This window comes from Pan paniscus, chromosome 15, assembly GCF_029289425.2.
Source record: "Pan paniscus chromosome 15, NHGRI_mPanPan1-v2.0_pri, whole genome shotgun sequence".
Taxonomy (NCBI): Eukaryota; Metazoa; Chordata; class Mammalia; order Primates; family Hominidae; genus Pan; species Pan paniscus.
In genome coordinates, this window is record NC_073264.2 from 41,689,529 (window position 1) to 41,709,342 (window position 19,814).

At 36.3% G+C, this 19,814-nt stretch overlaps 1 long non-coding RNA gene across 1 annotated transcript in view; it reads left to right on the forward strand.

The window, feature by feature from the left end:
• LOC134728890 (uncharacterized) overlaps positions 1–16,244 on the forward strand; it is a 70,964-nt gene extending 54,720 nt beyond the window's left edge. The window contains exon 3 of the long non-coding RNA XR_010109749.1: positions 11,429–16,244. This is a non-coding gene — a long non-coding RNA (uncharacterized LOC134728890). The remainder of the gene's footprint in view (positions 1–11,428) is intronic.
• Positions 16,245–19,814: the final 3,570 nt, after the last annotated feature.

Sequence of the window (19,814 nt, forward strand, 5' to 3'; positions counted from 1 at the left end):
ACAGATATTAAAAAGATAAATGGGTAATAAGCTATATTACAGATAATAAAATATATACTCATTAATATCTGTATACACTCAGAGTAACACAAATTGACATAAAAATTTTGAGTAGGTTCATAGTTACTGAGGATGTTGAAACTCCCAAAAATTATCTCCTCAAAACAAGTAAAGCTCATATGATTTTACTAATGAATTTTGTTAAATAGTTTTAGGCAAAGCAAAAAACTATTTTAACACCAATTCTTCTTAAGAATAGAAAATGCAAAATGTATTGAGAATAACTAAAGAATAACTAAATAGTATCCTCTATTTACAAATTCAGTACTTTTACATTCAAATTTTCAGTAGGTTTTAGAATTGCAAATTGGTAAGTTGATTTTAGAACATATGGGGAAATAAAATGAACCAAAAAAAGCCAAATTTTTCATATTAGTTTTCAACTGCTGCACAAGTTACCACAGACTTGGTGTCTTAAAACAACATGTATTTATTATTTCAGTTTCTTTAGATCAGAAGTCCAGTTTGGCTGAGATCCCTGCTTACAGGATCATGAGTCTGAAACCAGGGTGCCATCCAGGCTGCATACTTATCTGCAGGACTGCCCAGAGAATAATCCATTTCCAAACTCAATCAGGTTATTAACAGAATTCAGTTCATTGTAGGTCCCTGTTTTCTTGCTGGCTCTTAGCTAGGGTGGCTCCTACATCCTAGAGGCTACTCTCATGTCCTAGCCATGCGGCCATATCACAACATGGCTTCTTACTTCTTAAGGCCAGCAAGTGAATCTTTCTCCAGTTTGCTATAGGATAGCCTTACACAATTTAATTTAATCAAAGGAGAAACAATCCCATCATTTACTCTATATAACATAAACTGATAAAAAGAGTAATTACCTCATCATATTCATAGGTCCTGCTTCCACTCAATGAGAGGGCACTATGGAGAATGTACATAACAGGGATTGGGAAACCAACCATCTCAGCATTCTGTCTGCTACAGTATTTCTTGAGAATAAGAATTAGGCTTCAGGGACCTACACTGCCAATCATAAAAGGTTATTATAGAGCTAATTAACAAAATGTATTAGTTGTTGAAGAATTGACAATTATAGTAACAAAAGAAAATTGAAGCATAGGAAAAAGACACAGACATCAAGAACTGCTATTTGGTTTAAAGATGACAATGTAGTGCAGTAAAGAGAAGATGACATTTTCAATATAGAATGCTGTTTCAATTGGATAATCACCTTGGAAAAATAATAAAAGCATAAACAAATCTTTACCTCCTACCTTACATCATATACAAAAATTAATTCCAATTGACTACATGTCTAAGTGTGAAAATTAAAACAATAATGTTTATGGAAGACAACATATGCAAATATTTTTAGAACCTTAGGTTAAGGAAAGATATTTTGTAGAGAAACGAAAGGCATTATTCATCAAGAAATTGATAAATTTGTCTACCTTAATCTTATAATTTATATTTCTCAAGAATACCATTAGAAAGTGAAAATACAATTCACAAATTAGGAGAAGATACACTTATCCACGATATATCAAAGACTTCTAGAAATCATTAAGAAAACAGTTATCTCTATTTTAAAAATTGGGTAGTAGACTTTTGGGGTAAAAAAAAGAATATCTAAGCAGCTAATAAATGAAAATCTGTTTAAACGAATTATTAGTAACATGCTTAACCTAATTATTAGTACTCCATGATGTTATACTGGCATTCATCCAACAAAATAGCTAAAATTGAAAACAAAACAAACGAACAAAAAAACCCTGACAATTCCAAGTTTGGGGCAGTATATAGAGTAATTGGAAGTCTCATACATTGTCATTAGCAATGTAATTTGGTAAAATCACTTTGGAGAAGAGCACAATTGTGTCTAAAAAAGTCAGACAAATTTATAGCCTATGAATTTCCAGGAAATGTTAAGTCATTCAACTTCCTGGAAATTTCTTTTATATATGTATCAAAAGATACACAGAGAAAGATTTATAGCAGCCTATTTGCACTAGCCCCAATTTGGAAGCAACCCAATTGTATATCAACAGTAGAATGGATAAGTAAATTATGGTATATTTTGACCTATAATGGAATGCCAAAGGGCAATAAGAATGCATGAACTGCTTTATTCAGGAAGTATGAATCTTGCAGATATTGAGCTGGACAAACCGTATGCAGGAAAGTGCATCACTCTATGATTCAATTTATATCAATTACAGAAAAGGCATATGTAAGTCATAGAATTCAGGATAGAGGTTACTCTTGACAACGAAGGAAAAGAAACTAGAAGGCCATATGAGGGCCTCTTTGTGCTGAGAGTTCTGGGTCATATTTCTATGAGTATGTGCAGTTTGTGAACATTTACTGAACTGTACTTTTGTGATTTTTTTGTACTTCTCTCTATATATGATATATTTCAATTTGCATTATGTTTAAAAAAGTAATCTTTAACTTTGTAGGGTAGGGTTTAAATAATTTGACTTAATTTTTTTTTTTTTTTTTTTTTTCCTGAGACAGAGTCTCGCTCTGTCGCCCAGGCTGGAGTGCAGTGGCACCATCTCCACTCACTGCAAGCTCCGCCTCCTGGGTTCATGCCATTCTTCTGCCTCAGCCTCCCGAGTAGCTGGGACTACAGGCACCCGCCATCGCGCCTGGCTAATTTTTTGTATTTTTAGTAGAAACGGGGTTTCACCATGCTAGCCAGGATGGTCTTGATCTCCTGACCTCGTGATCCACCCGCCTCGGCCTCCCAAAGTGCTGGGATTACAGGCGTGAGCCACCGCGCCCGGCCTTGACTTAACTTTTGATTGGCATTAAATCTGAGCATGCTTTGAGAAAGTCTTTGTTTAAGGGTAATACTTCAAATAATCTGTTAATAAATTTAATTTGTATCTTAAATGCTGAAATCAAGCTTTACACTGGTAGAGATAGAACGAAAGTAGAGACTAGCAATAGAATAGAGAGTACATGATGTGACTACAGATTATTCAGTTTAAATTGTGATACTGAGAGGCTTCTTGTCAGCCTGAACTTTGATGCTGACAGTAATTTCAAGCAATTTACTCTAAGTTTTTCCAAAGTGCACTGTACTTGCGGTCTCACGGGTATTATAACACATTAATTTTATTCATTTTCCCCACAAGATGAAGGCAATATATGTTTGAAAAATCTACTATGTTAATTTGTGTAGTGCTTTAAAACTTTCACCTTGAATACATGCAAATTTAATTTAAATTAAAATGTACAGTTAAAGTTGGATTTCGGATTTTTGTAATTTTGATTTAGTTTGTCCCTCCAGCAAACACATTTCTAATTAAGGAAGATATTGCTTGGTGGTGGTTTTGCATCGAATGCTCATAAGACAACTCTAATCTGGGTTATAACTTTTGACAAGCATTAGTTTCTATTTTACAGTAGTCTGACAGCTATGAGATTAGGAAAAAGTATTTCATCTTGAGAATACATTCTTAGTTCATTGATGCTTATTTCTGATACTTGTAAGCCAAATGACAAGTAAGCATTGTACTTCAACGGCCGCATTTTAAGAAATTTTTCTCTGCTTCTAAGAATATTAGTTATTGAATGCATAGAATTCATGAGTCATCCATCCATAATAATCCAGAGTAGTGTGAAAAAACAGGGAAATATCTACTAAATTGAAAAGAAAAGACGATTCTACTATTTTTTTCTATACTAGGTTAAAGTCATGACACTAATATTTTATACAATCAGTCTAGAAAATTATGATCAGTATATTTAAAAATTAAACAGATGAATAAAAATTATGAGATGCATCACATGTATTAAGATTAAAGATTTTTATGTGAAAAAATGTTTCCTTACACACATACACACAGACATAAACGCACATATTTATTACTTGGCTGCTCTTTAAAATATAGATCTTACTGAGTGTTATCATCTAAGATGTTTTAAAAGCACTGCATTACTGGCGTAAAAAATAGCATATGGAAAATACAGAGACAAGACAAAACACTGTATTCAAGTAACTATAATTAGTTTGGTGTGTCTAGATTGTAGAATACATTGTGGTAGGGAAATAAATGGAGAGAATATGTAGAGAGAAGCACCCATGATATATTTTTAATGCTCTATGAGGAATTTGTGCTTTAAAAATTTGTTTTATCAGTAGGTCATGATGCTTCTCTGAAAATACAGACTGCTCTTTTCTTCAATCACACATAAAGGTTATATTTTTAACAGTGTGGTGAAGTTAAGAGGCAGTGATGTTCTTAATATTTTATGTCTCATTCTAGGAATTCAGGGATTTCAACACAAGATGATGTGAGTAATTTTTTTTTTTAGCCTGTATACCTAGTGGAAAGGGACATTGTATGCCAGGGAGAGCTGACACCTGTCAAATAAAATGAGACAGACGTGAGCAGGTGAGGGGAGAGATACAATCCTTAAGCTCCAAAGTAGTTTACCTGAAGAGGAAGAGACTTACCTAAAGGAAGAAGGAGAGTGCTTCAGGTTGGTTTCGGAGCACATGAGACCTGCTGGTGAGAATGAATGATTTGAGATGCTCCCCGTATGCCACATCCATTTGTTTTTAATCCAATCTCTGGAATAATTTGGATCAAAAATTATAGAATGAGGACTATAGAAAGTAAGAAAAATCATCCGGGTGGAGGAGCCAAGATGGCCGAACAGGAACAGCTCCGGTCTACAGCTCCCAGCGTGAGCGACGCAGAAGACAGGTGATTTCTGCATTTCCATCTGAGGTACCAGGTTCATCTCACTAGGGAGTGCCAGACAGTTGGCGCAGGTCAGTGGGTGCGTGCACCGTGCGCGAGCCGAAGCAGGGCGAGGCATTGCCTCACTTGGGAAGCGCAAGGGGTCAGCGAGTTCCCTTTCTGAGTCAAAGAAAGGGGTGATGGACGGCACCTGGAAAATCGGGTCACTCCCACCCGAATACTGCGCTTTTCCGACGGGCTTAAAAAACGGCGCACCATGAGATTATATCCGGCACCTGGCTCCGAGGGTCCTACACCCACGGAGTCTCGCTGATTGCTAGCACAGCAGTCTGAGATCAAACTGCAAGGCGGCAGCGAGGCTGGGGGAGGGGCGCCCGCCATTGCCCAGGCTTGATTAGGTAAACAAAGCAGCCGGGAAGCTCGAACTGGGTGGAGCCCACCACAGCTCAAGGAGGCCTGCCTGCCTCTGTAGGCTCCACCTCTGGGGGCAGGGCACAGACAAACAAAAAGACAGCAGTAACCTCTGCAGACTTAAATGTCCCTGTCTGACAGCTTCGAAGAGAGCAGTGGTTCTCCCAGCACGAAGCTGGAGATCTGAGAACTGGCAGACTGCCTCCTCAAGTGGGTCCCTGACCCCTGACCCCCGAGCAGCCTAACTGGGAGGCACCCCCCAGCAGGGGCACACTGACACCTCACAAGGCAGGGTATTCCAACAGACCTGCAGCTGAGGGTCCTCTCTGTTAGAAGGAAAACTAACAAACAGAAAGGACATCCACACCAAAAACCCATCTGTACATCACCATCATCAAAGACCAAAAGTAGATAAAACCACAAAGATGGGGAAAAAAACAGAACAGAAAAACTGGAAACTCTAAAAAGCAGAGCGCCTCTCCTCCTCCAAAGGAACGCAGTTCCTCACCAGCAAAGGAACAAAGCTGGATGCAGAATGACTTTGACGAGCTGAGAGAAGAAGGCTTCAGACGATCAAATTACTCTGAGCTACGGGAGGACATTCAAACCAAAGGCAAAGAAGTTGAAAACTTTGAAAAACATTTATAAGAATGTATAACTAGAATAACCAATACAGAGAAGTGCTTAAAGGAGCTGATGGAGCTGAAAACCAAGGCTCGAAAACTATGTGAAGAATGCAGAAGCCTCAGGAGCCGATGCGATCAACTGGAAGAAAGTGTATCAGCACTGGAAGATGAAATGAATGAAATGAAGAGAGAAGGGAAGTAGAGAGAAAAAAGAATAAAAAGAAATGAGCAAAGCCTCCAAGAAATATGGGACTATGTGAAAAGACCAAATCTACGTCTGATTGGTGTACCTGAAAGTGATGCGGAGAATGGAACCAAGTTGGAAAACACTCTGCAGGATATTATCCAGGAGAACGTCCCCAATTTAGCAAGGCAGGCCAACGTTCAGATTCAGGAAATACAGAGAACGCCACAAAGATACTCCTCGAGAAGAGCAACTCCAAGACACACAATTGTCAGATTCACCAAAGTTGAAATGAAGGAAAAAATGTTAAGGTCAGCCAGAGAGAAAGGTCGGGTTACCCACAAAGGGAAGCCCATCAGACTAACAGCGGATCTCTTGGCAGAAACCCTGCAAGCCAGAAGAGAGTGAGGTCCAATATTCAACATTCTTAAAGAAAAGAATTTTCAACCCAGAATTTCGTATCCAGCCAAACTAAGCTTCATAAGTGAAGGAGAAATAAAATCCTTTACAGACAAGCAAATGCTGAGAGATTTTGTCACCACCAGGCCTGCCCTAAAAGAGCTCCTGAAGGAAGCACTAAACATGGAAAGGAACAACCGGTACCAGCCGCTGCAAAATCATGCCAAAACGTAAAGACCATCGAGACTAGGAAGAAATTGCATCAACTAACGAGCAAAATAACCAGCTATCCTCATAATGACAGGTTCAAATTCACACATAACAATATTAACTTTAAATGTAAATGGACTAAATGCTCCAATTAAAAGACACAGACTGGAAAATTGGATAAAGAGTCAAGACCCATCAGTGTGCTGTATTCAGGAAACCCATCTCACGTGCAGAGACACACATAGGCTCAAAATAAAAGGATGGAGGAAGATCTACCAAGCAAATGGAAAACAAAAAAAGGCAGGGGTTGCAATCCTAGTCTCTGATAAAACAGACTTTAAACCAGCAAAGAGCAAAAGAGACAAAGAAGGCCATTACATAATGGTAAAGGGATCAATTCAACAAGAAGAGCTAACTATCCTAAATATATATGCACCGAATACAATACGTACAAATTTGTTAGGTATATGAAAAAATACTCAATATCACTTATCATCAAAGAAATGCAAATTAAAACCACAATGAAATATCACCTCACACCTAGCAGACTGGCTTTTATCAAAAAGTTAAAAGTTTTTGTAAAGATGTGGAGAAAAGGGAACCCTTGCACATTGTTGGTGGTGATGTAAATTAGTACAGCCATTATGAAAATCTGGAGGCTTTTCAAAATATTAATAATGAAACTGCCATGTGATTCAGCGATTTCACTACTGTTTATCCAAAGGAAATAAAATCAGTATTTTGAAAGATATCTTCACTCCTATGCTTGTTGCAGCATTATTCACAATAGCCAATATATGGAATCAATCAGTCAAAGTGTCCATAAATTGATGAATAAATAAAGAAAATGTGGTACAGATACACAATGCAATATGAATTAGCCTTAAAAAGGAATGAAATTCTGTCATTTGAGATAACATGGACGAAGCTAGAGAACATTATGTTGAGTAAAGTAAGCCATGCACGGAAAGACAAACACTGCATGATCTCAATTATATGTGGAATCTAAATAACAGGGGCTGGGAGATGGTTAAAGGATACAAAATGTCAGTTAGATAGGAGGAATATCTTTAAGAGATTTGTTGTAGAAAATAGTGACTATAGGGGCCGGGCGTGGTGGCTCATGCCTATAATCGCAGCACTGTGGGAGGCCGAGGCAGGTGGATCACGAGGTCAGGAGTTCGAGACCAGCCTGGCCAACATAGCGAAACCCGTCTCTACTAAAAATACTGAAAATTAGCCAGGCGTGGTGGCAGGCGCCTGCAATCCCAGCTACTCAGGAGGTTCAGGGAGGAGAATCGGTTGAACTGGGAGGCAGAGGATGCACTGAGCCAAGATCACGCCACTGCACTCCAGCCAGGGCGACAGTGAGAGACTTGGTCTCAAAAAAAAAAAAAAAAAAGAAAGAAAGAAAGATAAAAGTGAGTATGGTAAATTGTAAATTATTTTGAAAAAAATTTTAAAATACAACAATTTGAATAAGTATCTGTCAAAAATGAACTAGTACTTAAAACTGGATTAATGTTCATAGCTATAGTATCTTTAATTTGTATTTTTTAGCTTCCTTAATTTTTTTGGTCTTATAAGTATTCCTTACATTTCTTTGTAATCTTTACAATAAGATGTTAAAGGCGAGCTCAGTGTTTTCTGCATTCTTAGATCCTTTTGTCAATAACTTATCATTTCCATAAAGTCTGTGCTTTAAAAATCAGCCAACCAACCAACCAACAGGAAACAAACACATTGTGGCCTCTCGTTATAATTTCTATCCAGTGCAAAACTTAACTGATATTATGTGGTTATAATTCCAAGAGTATACAAAAGGGCGTATGGTGAAACTAGGCCTTTTCTCCAAATTCCATCAACATAGAAAAATGTAGGCAGACTGCATGTTCTTTCAGGGATATTTTAGGCTCATTGGTTTATATACACAAATGCATCTCTGTGAAAAATAGCACATTTCATACATCTGGAATTGCTTTCACTCAGTAATGTCTCTTGGTAGTCATGCCCTATTAATAAATTTTTGTAAGAGCTGCCATGGAATACTTAGCATAGTTGTGCCATAACTGATTTATTAATTTTCTATGTATTTGCTACTACAAGCAATGTTCAATAAACTACTCTCTCTATGTAAATATATATGGTAGATATAGATATATGTAATTTGAGTGTTTATGATGGTGTATATTTAAGATGGATTATTAAAAGGAGAATTACTGTTAAAATATTTCCAAATATTATTTTAAAGTATATAATACATTACAATTTACAACCATGAAGAATATGATTTATAATATGTGAGGCATATGGAAGTACCTGTTTTCCTTCACATTTTATATTTTGATCTTTGCATGCCAATAATGGATATTTGGTATTTCAATGCACATTGCATTTTCCTTTCTCATATAATTTAGGCTTTATAACTTTGAATATGATTAAAAACCATTTGTATTTTCTTTTCCCAATAAACAATTTGCTTATATATTTTGTCCCTTTTTCTACTCTTTTTATCTGCAGGACTTTCTCATGTCTGACCTTCCATACCCATTTCTGTGTTGAGAGCTACTCATCATCCAGTTCATTTTGGAACATAGCCTAATGTTAGCTTAGTCTGTTGCTTGAATCTGTGATTTTTTTTCATTTATTTTAAATCTTTCTCCTTTGATGTAGTATTAGTCCATTCTCATGTTGCTATAAAGAACTGTCTGAGACTGGGTAATTTATAAAAGAAACAAGTTTAATGGCTTCACAGTTACACATAGCTGGGGAGGCCTTGGGAAACTTACAATTGTGGGGAAAGGAGAAGAAAACACATCCTTTTTCACATGATGGCAGGAAGGAGAAGTGCTGAGAAAAAGGGGGAAAAGCCCCTTATGAAACCATCAGATCTCATGAGAACTCATTCAATATCATGAGAATAGCATAAGAGTAATAGCCCCCATGATTCAATTACCTCCCACCAGGTCCCTCCCAAGACAGAGGGGATTATGGAAACTACAATTCAAGATGAGATTTGGGTGTGGACACAGTCAAACCATATCAGATGTCAAACAGGCTTGTTTTCTAGAGTCACAAAACTGCTGTCCCTTGATTTGCCATATTTCTATGCATTCAGTGATAAACTTTTAAAAGACCAGTATTTATATAGTTCTACTTTCTTATTTTTGTCTAACTCTGTAAAATTTTGTAATATAAGTAATTTTTCTATCACTTAAATTGTACTCTTGCATCATTAGAGTCATTTTAATCTTTAATTAGAAGATATTTGTAATCCTTCTGTATTTGATTTTATTTAACATTTGTACCTGTTGATTACTGTCTCCCTCTTGAAAACCAATGTAATGCAGTTCTAGATCTTCTCAATACTCTGAGGGTTATTTGCCTTATTTCAGATTTTGGGGGCCTTCTCTCTATATAATCTTCTACTAATGATTAGATGCTGTGTTATCACATCACCTGTTCTTCAGTGATACTGTCACATATTTGTTTCTCTCTTAAATTCTAGTATGAATAGAAATCTGCATTTGCATTATCAGCTTTATTTGAATAAACTTCTCACATTTTAAACTTAGTAAGTCTATAAACAAACCCATTATTTTCTCTTTAATATTCCTCTAGCTTATTTCTATTCTCTAAATGACATCACCATTTTTCTTGCTTTTGCTTTTTTTATTCTTTCCAAAATATTTAAAAACTGTTATGTCTCAAACAATTAGTAGGAGAAATAAATACGTAAATTCTGAAATAGGATGAAAGCAGAAAGCAGATTAGAGTTGGAGATCATGACCACATGATTATAGGAGTTCTATAACCATGAGAAACTTTATAGCATGTAGCTAAAATCCATGAACTGGAAGAATGAATAGGATAAGCATTTAGTCATCATCTTTAGTGCTTAATTGAAGGATTGCTGTACTGGTTAACTCTTCTATACCTCTGTGTGTAAGCATCTGTGTGCCAAGGGCTTCTGTGTATTTAGGGTTCCTGCAGTTATTCCATTCCCATATCTCTAAGAAGCCACAAACAGAAAGAAAGAGGCTCACAGTAGATAACTTGGCAGGCATATTTGATTTACACTTATAAGAGGCTGTCGTCTGATGGCTAAAAGTACATGGAGCTAGTTGCTGCAGTTGTTACCAAAGTAAGAGTTGATAGACTAGAAGTAAAGCATAAGAAATGTCTGGCTCATTGTAATTGTCCTGTATTTTAACAGACCAGATTACTATTCATTTACAAAACCTGATCTCTACTTTCTCACTTGGTGACTTTGATTGAGCTAATGTGTACCTTCAGGTGCCCTTCATTCTATATCTGCCAATCCTAATCCCACCCATTCTTTAGTTCCCAGCTTAAATTATCCCTCCTTGAGTTTGGCTCTTTACTAAAAACCTATCTTTTTTTCCTAACTTGTATATACCAATAAGGGGTCTTTGGTAGCCTTAATTAAATGAATCTTTTTTAAAGACAAGAATAGGTTTCTTTTCTTTGTAGTGTTTGATTAATTCTGTCCAAACTATTGAGATTGAAAATGTTTCTCATGGTGCTATTATATCTGTGACCAGTTATTAATTCTATTTTTTACCTCAGTTGTCTCATCTATATCATCTGGGTTAATAATATGTATTTTGCTAAGTTACTAAAAATATTAAATAATGAACTGTAAGTAATGTGCTTGCACAGAGTAAATGTCCTCCAAAACTTATTTTCCCACCTGCAAGGCCATGGTAGGAACCTATTGTTTTCTATGTTCCTTTGAATTAACTAATTGCAAATGAAGTTGTCTACAGTTAAGCAATGCTTTGCTCTTCAGTGAGGATGACAAATTTTTTTTGCTTTATTTTATTCGCTGATTGCCACAGAGATTATATTGCCACCATGGAAGAGGAGGAGCTGGAAGGAGATTCTGAAGCCTTGGGACAAAGCTGGTGCTGCGGCAGTCAGAGCAGAGAGACAGAATGATGCCACTGATTGCTGGCTGTGCTTCTGGAGACTGTTCTACTTCTGAATTTCCAATTCAGTGAAATAATGCCTGTCCTCATTTATTAGCCTTTTAGAGTTGGGTTTTCTGGTTTGCATTGTTTAAAGTATTCAAAATGGCACATACTTCTACTTAGCTTTAATGTTTCTTCTTTTTATTTATCTTAGGCTCTGCTGCTGTCCTGTCCATAAGGTTGTTTGTTGGTAAAATATTAAACTACAGGAAACATAGCCTCAGAAAAGCATGACTCAACATGAGCCTGGGACAACTCAGGGTCTCTCTACTGTGCACAGCGTTTGTTCTGCTTTCAAGGCTCCCCGCAGCATCTGAAGCTTTACGTCCCTGGAGGCAACTGCCCATATGTTTACCTTTATTACCAACTGCAGTTTCCAGGCATCTGCTAAATTACAATTTTGAGTGCTTAATGGTGATTTCATTTGTGTAAAAAAAAGGGGGGGAGACTCTTTGCCCCTCATTAACTTAGAATGGCATTGCACCACAGCATAGAGCTGGCATATAGGTATATTGAAAGAAGTGGGTGGAGCTAAGAGGATTAGAAGCTTATGTGTGCCGTGAGGAGGTAAGAATCAGGTTGTGTTCATGTGTGTTTATGTCCTTTCTTGGAACAATAAAGTAAACAGATTTTCTCCTCTGAGAGAAAGAAAGTTTCAATAATATAGAAATAGCTTTGCCCCTATCTAGGGCCCTTATGTCTTTTTAACCCCAAGGGGCATATCACAGAGTATACAGGAGAATATGGCAATATATCAAAGGCGATAAAGGCCACAGAGCTACAGATGTTCCCCCATCCTATGCAAGCTGCTTCTCTATAGAGCCTTCCGTTCTGCAAAGCTTCCAGCTTGTTCTGTCATAGCACCTGATTAGACAGCAGTGCCTCCAACACTCTTGGCTGTCCTTTCTTTCCTTGGTTAACTTCTCTTGTCAGTGCAGTTGAGTTATCAACATGGTATAAGTGTTACATCAATACCATTTCAGAAATAAAACACTAGCCATGCAAAGACTGAAACAAATTGTTTTCCAACTAAATGCTGGCAGCCTGCTCTTATAGATTAAGACCAGGTTTCTCCACAAAGCACTGAAGCAGCAAATTTAAAAGGAGGCAAATAGAACATAGACTATATAGCAACAGAGATAAAACAGTTCATTACCTAGCTAATGTTTGCATTTTTCTGCTTTAGAGCATGTATAAAATTAGAGATAACAAAATGACACTTAATAGATGCTGGACATGTAGAGGGAAATGTAGCTTTTAAAGACATTTTTCTTCTATTCCTGGCAAAAGTAAGCGAGGGAAAGGTGAATGTAGCAGGTACAAATCACACAGGCAGAAAATACAGAGGAAAGACCTAAAGCCTAACTCAATTCTATGGATTTTAGTTATGGAAATCTGGCCAAGTCACTCCCCTCCTTGCAGGGATTGTTATTACTTTATTATGAAAAAATTGAAACAGTTGTCTTCTCTACTGCACAGGGTTGTGGCAAAAACAAAATGGCATTGTGAATGTAAAAGTTCATTAAAAACTCTAAAATGTGATAGCATAATGTAAACCACTTTTTTTTTTTTTTTTTTTTTTCCGAAACGGAGTCTCGCTCTGTCGCCCAGGCTGGAGTGCAGTGGCGCGATTTCGGCTCACTGCAAGCTCCGCCTCCCAGGTTTACGCCATTCTCCTGCCTCAGCCTCCCGAGTAGCTGGGACTACACGCGCCCGCCACCATGCCAGGCTAATTTTTTGTATTTTTTAGTAGAGACGGGGGTTTCACCATGTTAGCCAGGATGGTCTCGATCTCCTGACCTCGTGATCCGCCTGCCTTGGCTTCCCAAAGTGCTGGGATTACAGGCGTGAGCCACCGTGCCCGGCCAAACCACTTTTTTTTTTTTTTTTACATAAAGATGCATTACAATTGAGTTTTCAATCTCATAGCACAAGAGTCACAAAGACACAGAACATTTAGCTGACACTGAGATAGTCATGATTCACAAAGACATTTTAGAAACTATTGAATTCATCTACAGCTACAGTCCATACAGCTCTCTGCCAGGGAGTTTTTCTGCCTGCATTTGGACATGTACTGTGACAGAGAGTTCAGCATTTATTTGTTTGAGGCCAACCTCTCCTCTCTGCAGTGAGCTGGATCATGCCATGCATAAAGCACGGGGTCTTCTAAGAAAAGGGCGCGAGTCCTTGCTTTGCCACTTAATATTTTTCTAATACCGAGCAAGTTACTCTCAGATACCACTGCCTCATTTATAAAAGTTTGATAATAATGCTACACATGTCAAAGGGTTATCATAGGGTTAGAAAAGTCCATTTCAGATGCTAGTTATTATTTTGAAGTGAGAATTCATTTTATCTTAATAAATATGTTATATTTGTTGACTGAACACAGGCAGCAATAACAGAGTGCTATAGGTAATATGTGTCATTCATATTCAAATACCTCTCATAAATGTTATCTTTTAGAAAATATGTTATTAGCCCTGAGAAATAATAAAGGATTACACATGAACTCTGGATCCCCTCAACACAGCTTAATAAAAAGCCACTGTGCTTTTTCTTTTAAAACAGAAAAAGAAACGTGTTTGGATATCAATGATCTTCAGTAACTCATAGAATAGAGCATAGGCTGGGCCTGTGTAATGGCTCAGGCCTGTAATCCCAGCTCTTTGGGAGGCTGAGTCAGGAGGATGGCTTGAGCCCAGGAGTTCAAGACCAGCTGGGTCAACAAAGTAAGACCTCGTCTCAACAAAAAAATTAAAAAGTTAACCAGATGTAGTGGTGTGTGCCTGTGGTCCCATCTACTAGGGAGGTGAGGTAGGAGGATCGCTCAAGCCTGCAGTGAGCCGTGATTGCACTACTGCACTCCAGCTTAGGTGACAGAGACAGCCCCTGTCTCAAAAAAAAAAAAAAAAAAAAAAGAATAGAACATTGGCTAGTAATCTAATCGGTGCTAAAGGCATTTGGCATTACCAGGCACCAGGCACAGGCTGGAGTAAGACAAAATTGTCATGTTTTGACATGTCATGAGACAAAATTTATCCTTGCCATTTTCTAGGCTCTTGCCTTTCTCCTGATTTTCCCTGCATAGGTCAGACTCCTCACCTTCCCACTGCATTTTCTTCACTCTTCTTAGAAAAGGGGATTCTCTTGTTCTTTATTAGGTGCTTCAACTAATTTAATGAGCATCAACTAATTTCACTTGTTTGTGTTTGGGTCATTCACTTTTCAAAGTGTTCATTCAGTTACTTCATCCATAAAATGGTGACAATGACATCACAGCTTTGTTTAATAATTAAATAAGACAATCTGTGTAAAGCATTTATCATATTGTCCCACACATAGTAAAGTTCAATGATTTTATAGATATAATTACAATATCATAATTAAGATAAAGTTTTATATTATACTTTCAAAAGTTAGATTTCCAAATAGAAATAGCTTGAGAGCTGGAATGACTGTATTTGAAACTCAGATTTATCAGTTACTAGTTGTGTGGCATTAGGCACTGTTTCAACCTTGATTTTCAGTTTTTATATGATGGGAAATATAGTTATCCAGTTAACTACTGCTATTGTGAGGATTAGGTGGGAAAGCCCTGGTCAAAAGACTTGGCACTGAAAACATTCATAGTAAATAAATATTAGCTATTTGTTATTATTGTAGTAGTTTAGGAACAATTTCATATTATGCTTTTTAAAAAATGCATAAAATGGGGAATGTTGATTTTCTATTTTGCCTGTTACTAAAAGTTCATGCAAATAATAATGTCCAGAAGTTTAGGGGAAAGAATATTTCCACAAGAACGAAGAGAGAGATTTCACTAATTGTAACTAAGCTTTGTTCTTCCTGACCCTCTATTTCTGCTTCCAGAAGCTGAGACTCAGGTTAGCATCTCACTGTATTTCTGTGAGGAGGAGATATTGGTGCAAGATCTCAAGCAGACAAGCAAAATCCATCCCTATCCAACAACTCCTACCTATTGAGCAAATGATTTAAAAAGTGGTTACTGTGCCATCAGAAAAACTGTTGGGGATTGATGTGTCTCTTTTTGTTGAACTGGCTGAGTAGATAAGTACACAGAATAACTTATACCATCACTTTATATTTACGCTTACCTAATATGATATTGTTATAGCTGTCTTGTGAAATCAAGTTGTTTTCAGCTTGCTTCTGTCATTCTTCCTTCTTCTTTGTGATTAAATAGAAACAAATGATGTAAAATATGTGCTCTTTTCTTTACTCTTCCTAACTTATGTAGGTGGGATGGGTAGCCTTTATTATCTTGGCAAACATAGTGCAGGGATAACTTGCATTGTTGAATTGAGTAGTATAATAGTGACAATGCTAAAAACTCAGTGATAGTTAAGGACTAACCACTGAATATTTGTTATACAATATCTCAAAGTTCTCAGCTGGATTATGACATTATTTTATTTAAAATTTTCTAATATTTAATATGTCTTTTTTCTACATTATTTAAATTGTTTTTATATTCTTTTTTGGTTTTAAAACATAATGAATAAGAACATAAAATAAAACATACAAAAAGATTTAACTGCTTAAACATAATGCAAATTTGAGACATATTCATGTAATTGATGGTCTGTAAGCAAGTAATAGTTGATTAAATTGTTTGTAATTTGTAGAAAAATAAATGCACCAAAATGTTTGTATGCTATATATTGAAATATTATTTTATTATTTCATTCATGTTTATTCATTGAAGACTAGGAGTGATATCTAGAGGAGGAACGTTTTCTACTTAAAAATGTAAAATATCATTTATTTTTTATTTTCAAAAATCGGATAAGTAGATGCCTTATATACACTGTAATCTCTACAGCTGGGAGCCTTTATAAATTTATTATGCCAAAATATCCAGTCCATATTTTTTTGGCTGCTAAACTAAATCAAGGTGGGCAAGGAAAATGATAATTGGGGTAGGAGTACAGATAAATTCAGAAGAATCAAGAAAACTGTTTAATGTAGAGAAAATAACAAAATTGAAAACAGTGTGTGGCAGTTATCATTGTTATGCTTTCCTGCATCTGAAAATCCTTAATATATTTAGGCAATTATTGTCATTCATTCACTTACAAATTAATCATGTATATGTGGAGTGCTAACTCTATGTGTGAATATTAGACTGTGTATGCAGCGGTGAAGTCACTGCCTTCATTGAACTTACATTCTAGAAGTTTGTTGTAGGAAAAAATAGGCTGCTACCCATTATAACAAAAAGAAAGATATTTTAATTCTCAAGTCCTCTCAGTACTTCCCCCCTATCCCCCTAACTCCTCCTGTGCCCTGCCCCCTCCAGATCCTTTGCAACATGGGCAAGAACTTTAACCTAGCTTTAATCACTTAGAAGGAATCATCCAGGATTTTAGATTAGCAGCTATTGATGCAAAGAATAAAGAACAATAGCAAATCCATTCTGGTCGTATTATTAATGAAGAGAGCAATACCCAATCTCATATCCACAAATTAGATCCCCCATTTATTGATGTTTAATGATTTATATATTTTTACTACATTCTAATATTCTTGTTATTCAAATATAATATTTGCTTTTTATTTTTTTGAGATGAATATTTCTTCAGTTTTATAAATATCTTTGCAAATTTTCCATCTTAAAATATAATTAAGCTCACTTCTGCATACTTCTAGAGCTTCCCTATCATTATTCACTTATAATTAACATAATGCTCAGCAGAACATGTATGATAATAAGGAGGCCCAAACTAATGTAATAATTGACCTTGACTATCTGGGACGCCTAGGATTACAGTATATATACAATATGTTAAGTTCTTATTTAATTCCCAACTGTGGGAAAAGACAAGTGTCTGAAGTCATCATGCTTATAATCCAAGGCTGTTTTCCTGATTTTAAGCCCTGAGTTTCTTTATAGATCATAGTACTTGAAGAAAGGGGTGTCCAGGTATTTTTCAGAAAAGTTCTTACAATAACATTACAAATACATACTGTGAATCATTTCATTATTTTCTCAAATAATCCTATGATCATTCTCTCAGTATTTGAGTATATGATATAAATAAATACATAATAAATGTCCTTCCAAAGTGACAAAATAAGTACCATCACATTGATTGCATAGGTAAATAAAATAAAGACTATTGGGTTAGAAGGTCTTGGAAGTCCCTAGATTTCCCCCTTTATCAAGGTAATAAATGAGAAAGCAATACTACATTCCTGAGGGAATGGCAAATCTTAGTGTAACTGTCAAAGGCTTGAAAGATTCAGATATGATTATATGTATCATATTACCATTTAATTCTCCAGTTTGCTGATTACAGAAGACAAATGAGACATGGAACATGATGATGGATTATTTCAAACCTAATTTGGTGGTGACTTTAAGTGTAGATCCAGTTCCAAATGTGGTATTCTTGGTGAAACAAATCAGTACCATGTTAGACACCTTAAATGAAACAATTGATGTCACCTTTTTTTTCTCTATTACAGTAGGACTTGAACTTTGAAAATAATTTCTTTCACCCAATAAGAACAGCAACACACTTTCACTATTATGTCTTAAATCACAACTATCATCTTCTGTGCCACAATTTAGTCTGCAATGACATTGACAATTTCACTATCCCACAAGACACAATACTGGTTGATTATTTTAATAATATACTGATCATGGGAACTAGAGAGCAGGAAGTAGCGGGAATAAATTTGCCTTGGTAAGATATATTTCAGTAAAGTTTCTGCTGCTCAGTATAATGGGGCATATAGGGATATCACCACTAAAGTGAGTAATCAATTCTGCTTCTAAGAAGAGAAAAAAACATTAAGTAGATATCTTTGACTTTGGTTGCAGTGCACGTTTGCTTTGAGCATGACTCGTACTCATTTACCTGGTACCTGAAAATGCTGCTAGCTTTTTGACCAGAAGGCTCTTTAATGGATCTAGGCTGTACTACAAGCTGTGACAACTTATTTGCTATGACTCACTGGATCTTATGATAGTTGAAAGCTCTGTGGATGATTGGTGATGTTGTATGGAGTCTGTGGAAAACACAATTAGAAAATCACAGAGAAAGCTCCAAGTTTTTTGAAATAATGCCAAACTTTTTTGGGTAAATAAATATTCTGCTTCACAGAGATATACCTTGGCTTGGGACTTCACATAAGGATCAACTATAAGACAGAGGATAAACTTGTGACTGACTCATCATGCTACATCCACTTAGCCATTAACTTGATTACATCTAGCATTTCTACTGTAGAGCCCCAGTAAGTGTAAGCAGTTTACATCAGCAGGATCTTTCAAATATCTATCCTTCCACACTATTGACTCTCTCTCAGTGAACAGCTGTGGTTTCATAGGTCATTCCCTATGACCATTTTACTGAGGTGAGGAAGAAACTGAGTCGGAATCACAGATACCACCATGCGATACATTGGCACCAGCCATAGGTTACTGTAAAGAATGAAAAGAAAAAGATACACCTAGAGCAGGCCTCAGAGCAACCAGCTCACTATTCATCTCAGCTGGCTTTAATAGAATGACTTTAGGATTATGTCCACATGTCAGATTAACCCATGTGAGCTACCCAAAATTCAGCTGGAATATCATAGTACTTATTCTTATCAACAACTGCTATATGAAAAATGTAACATTTCATAATATTCAAAAGTCTTTGCCATTAGGTGGAAAATAAACCTTTGGATCCTCTCACACCTTCAAGGGTCATTAATGATAAATTGGTAAATATACGCCCCCATTTTAAGAACAACAGATTTTTAAAAATTGCATTTCGCTGATCAAACTAGGTGGGCGCTGCATACTTTGGTAATCAGATAAGGTGATGGAGTAGTCACCTTTGAGTGTAGTGGCTGAAAATAGAGTAATTATTTTAAAAATGGCTCATTGAAAATTCTGACTATGCATGTTGGTAGCTCTGGGTCTTACACTCAACTGAAACCTGATTGTAAATAACTTCAATTAACTGATATGATGTCTGTGTTCTTCCTGGATGGCCAAATTCATTTAAATGTGATGTGCTGTGAAACACTTGAGGGTGTTTTTTTTTTCTTTTAATGTTATAAGATAGAACCAAACTCCCTTGAAAGTAATTTTTAAAATCACTTCACTTGTAAACAAAAGAAAAAATAATTTTCTGACTGACTTTAGTAGTTGAAATAACTCCTTTTTAAACTTATTACTCATAAATTAAACACTAATTGTTTAAAGAAAAAGAAAATTCCAAAATAT